Here is a 4395-nt window from a genome sequence, read left to right on the forward strand (position 1 = left end):
AGTTTGTATGAACTCTAACGCGAATAAGATATGCATTGCAACCCACCCTTAATGCTTGCATTTATTGTTGTTACTGTTCGTAATAACATTATTATTCATCTGTATTTAGGTAGCTATTCCTGGCATTCTCATGATCAAGAACCAGAGAAATGCAAGTGATTCATTCATACTAGTTTGATTTTCATTAGCATGGACACCACTTAGTGAGTATCTTTCTCCCCAGTCTCTTTAATTATTATTTTCTAAGTTATCCATAACTATACCAATCATTTAGTGCTCTACTGATAGTGAATTTCTGAGATTGGAATAAGTTCTAAATCTCCTGCAAGTTAGTGCTTGAGAGAAAATAATTTTCAATATTAACTAAACTTCAGTATAAATTAAAAATTGCTTAAGCTACAGTGTCACTGCCAAGGTTCAATGTAATAGCCATTTGTCCTTCTTGGGGGGGCCCATCTGTTTGAAAACCCTTCCTGTGTGTGCGGAATTTTCTCCTTTCACCGCCGCCCCCGCCCTGCCCCCCAAGTTAGAGACTAGGAACTTCCTTTCCCGGCCTGTCTCGGAGGTCAGACAGGGGCCTGCACTGTTCTCTTCCGATCACACCAGGACTGGAGCGTGGGCGAAAGCTCTGTGGAGAATCTGCCCTCCCTCTTTGGTCAGGGTCCGTCTGCACGGTGTTGTCCTGCACCGGGGGCAGCAGTGGCTCAGAGCTCATCGTCCCTACCGCCATGTGGTGTCTGGCAGGACGGTCGGGGGGTGGGGGGGGGGTTGGGGTGTGGTTTGGGAGCTTTCTTGCTTTACATAAAACCTCCAGGCTTGCCCCTACCTGTCTGGAGATTCTGGTCCCTACCCAGTCTTTTTTTTTTTTTTTTTTTGATAGATTCCTTTTCTGCTTAAGCAAGCTAGAGTGAGTTCTTTCATTTGTACTACGAACCCTGACTGATAAACAGATTGCTATCTGGAATTGCAAATGACAAACCCTAAAAGATGGAGGAGGTAGGACAGGATTAACAAGGACCCAGCTTCCCGAGGCTGAAAAATTGGGGAACCTAGTTACTCGGTGGTGAAACGTTTCACTAAACCGTTGCTGTGATTTGGATACAGACCCCATGAGGGACGTAACAGGCGGCTGTAGGGTTGAGCCCGCGCTGGGAGGGTCCACGTCCTGGCTCTGCTGCTTCCTGTGTGGCCAGCTGCCTCGTCTGAAAATGGAAATGATGATCAGACCCACTTAGGATTGTCAGGAGGATTAAATAACTCATATCTTAGTCCATTCAGGTTGCCATAACATGATAACCATGAAGTGGGTGGCTCATAAGAAACACATTTATTTCTCATAGTTCTGGAGTCTGGAAGTCCAAGGTCAAGGCACTGGTAGATTTGGTGTCTGGTGGGGCCTGCTTTCTGGTTCACGGACAGCCCTCTCCCCCTGCATCCTCACATGGAGGGAAGGGCGAGGGATGTTTCTGGGCTTTTATAAGGGCACTAATCCAATTCATGAGGGCTCCATCCTCATGACTTCATCCCCAAAGGCCCCACCTCCTAACGCCATCATCTTGGGGGTTAGGATTGCGACATGAATTTGGTGGGGACGGAGGGGACAGACCATAGAGCATATGTGGAAAGCAGTGACACACGAGTGTTCAGTAAATGCAAGCTACAAAGTCCTGCAAAAGAGCAATATACTGAGACTTCAGGAAGCTGGTTTGAAAGCACAGTGAAGAAGAAAATACAGCCTTGCTAAGAGAAGCTTTTTCTGCTTGCAACTTGCAATCGGAGTTGAATTAGTCCTGCAGGTGTGGGAAAACCTACCCTAACTAAATCAAAACCAAAGGGCCCAGCTGCAGCGTTAGCAAGAGTTGAGGCTGCAGGTTGTGGTTTTGCAAGAATGGAATGAAGGTGTTGCTCTTCCACTCAAACGATTCTGATTTGCTTCAAGACAACAACCAGACACCATTAAGGTAAGGGAAAGGGACCGGGGCCGAGCCCCGGACACCAGCTGCTGCAGGGCAACAACTTGCAGTCTGAGGACCATCTAGGTAAGACCTTTGTGTTTACCCGAGCATGTGCATTTCAGATTCATGTCTCTTTCTGTGGCCTGATGGCTCAGTTCTTCGTATTCCGTGTGTGGATGCCCCACCGTTTGTTATTCATTCACCCACTGAAGGACACGTTGGCTACTTCAGTTCTTGGCAGTTTACAAACAAAGCTGCTGTAAACACCCATGTGCAGGTTTTCTGTGGACCTAAGTTTTCACACGCGCTGGGCAAATATTTAAGCGTGTGGTTGCTGGCTTGCACGATAAGACTGTTTGCTTTTGTCTGTCCCGTGTTTTCAAACTCTTCCTGTGCTGGCCCATAAATGCCCTCAAATCTCTCCCACCTTGAGGAGGGAGAAGGGTCAAACCCTTGAATTTTTAGCTCACTCCCCGACTCCCCAGTGCTCTGATTGTTTCTTCTTGTCACAGCCGGGCTCCCCGGAGAACCCCACATCCCGCCTCCACCTCCTCCCTCCCCACCCCTTCCCCTGCAGCCCACGCTCACGGAGCGAGGCCTGTGCTTGCCTGCGGATCAGACTGACTTCCACCAGGCCTCCTTCATCGCACAGGCCCCCACCTAATGAATGTGTTCCACAACCCCTTCCTCCTGGGGACTGTTCCCGCTAACGTTCCCCTTCAACCCTCTCCCTAGGTGATTTTATCTACTCTCCTGGCCCTGAGTTTCTTCTGTGACCAGCACATGCTTTAATCTCAGCCGGCCTTCACTGCAAAACCGCAGCTCTTATCCAGCTGCCTGCTGGACAGCAGCTGGCCGCCCCCTTCACACCTCAAACACGTGTCCCAAACTTAACTCTTTTCCCCTTCCAAACCCTCCCGCTAAGTTCTCTCATTTGGAGGGAAAGCATCATCTGTTGTTCAGTCATCTGAGTCAGAAACCCAGGAATCATCCTCAATCCCTCCCTTCTGCTCTGATCCAGTCAGTAATGGCACCTGTTGGTTCTGTCTCCTTTCCCTCTTTCGTATTAGCCCAGTGGGGTTCTTTTACTTCAGACCCCCTTCACCTCTTGCCTGGAATAGGCCCGAGGGTCTCCCTGCCGTCACCCTGCACTCTGGTCTGCCAGGGTAACGCCTCGGCTGTTCCAGCCTCTGGTGTGTAAAAATCTTTCCTGCCACGCCTTCACCTTAGGCTCCAGCAGGTGGAAAGACTGGCAGTAGTTTTTGCTCCCGTTCTCCCCTCCGCCTGGAGAATGGTCCCTCCCCCGTCCCTGTCCCCACAGTTGTCTGTGCCTGGTGAGTGGCCGTGCGTCGGCCCTGCCAGCCCTGCGGTGAAGAACAGCCATCTGCTGCCCTGTTCGCCCCCGCAGTACCCACTTTTAACTTTTTTATTTGGATTGCTGCTGGTCTCTGCCCCCGGATTGCTAAATACACCCGTATAAGGCTTCTTCCTTCTCCTAAGCAGATGTCTCAGGGAATAGTCTGTACTTAGTTTCCACCTCCTTAATTCCCATTTACTCGTTCACCCACTACAAACTCAAGGAGTGAATCTAGAACAAGATGACATGGACTCGGGGAAATAGGGAACCCAGCGCCGGAGAGAGGAAGGTAATTCCCAGGACGAGGAGGAAAGGAGGTCTTGGGCCAGTCGCCGTGCCCACCCGGAGAACCCTCGGTCCGTACGGGAGCAGGAAGATGAAGGGATCTCGAAGCCGGTGTGCAAGCGGGAAGGTGGGATTGGGTGTTTGTACCTTGTCTGACTCGATTGCAGGGAAAACATGAGGTTGTATGATAATGAAAATTAATCATGGTATACAACTGGCTCAGCTGAGAATAACATGCCTAACGTCCTAATCATGTAAATACTGATCAGAGATTTGTTTTTTTAGTGTTGCTTTATGACTAAGCTGAACGAATAAAGAGGGCCAGGAAGAGGTGTCAGGAGGCTGAACTCTTCCATCTTCTGGGAACTCAGTGGACTGTGAAAATTCTCTGTCTCCCCAAGTTGTGTCCTTTGTGCTGAATCGATGTCTTCATTGCTTGATTTCCTCTCTAGTTTTGGTGGAGCTTATCCTCCCGTGGTTTCCTGAGATACATGCATGAGAGGGATACGATGTTCCTTCAGGCCTTGCATATCTGAAAATATCTCAATTCTGTCATCATACTTAATTGATGGAAGTGTGGAATTCTTGATGGAAACCCATTTTCCCCTCAGGATTTTGAAGCCCTTGCTACATCGTCGTCTTCCTGCATCGCTGTGGATAAAATCAGTGTCCTTTATGACTTGTTTTCCCTCCTGGAAGGTTTTGGAACCACCGTCCTGCGGTCTCACAATTACGTGTCTCCATGTAAATCTCTTTTCGTCCAGCATGCCAGGCATTGGGGATGGACTTGCAGTCCGG

Source organism: Eulemur rufifrons, chromosome 25, assembly GCF_041146395.1.
Source record: "Eulemur rufifrons isolate Redbay chromosome 25, OSU_ERuf_1, whole genome shotgun sequence".
In the NCBI taxonomy this organism is placed as follows: Eukaryota; Metazoa; Chordata; class Mammalia; order Primates; family Lemuridae; genus Eulemur; species Eulemur rufifrons.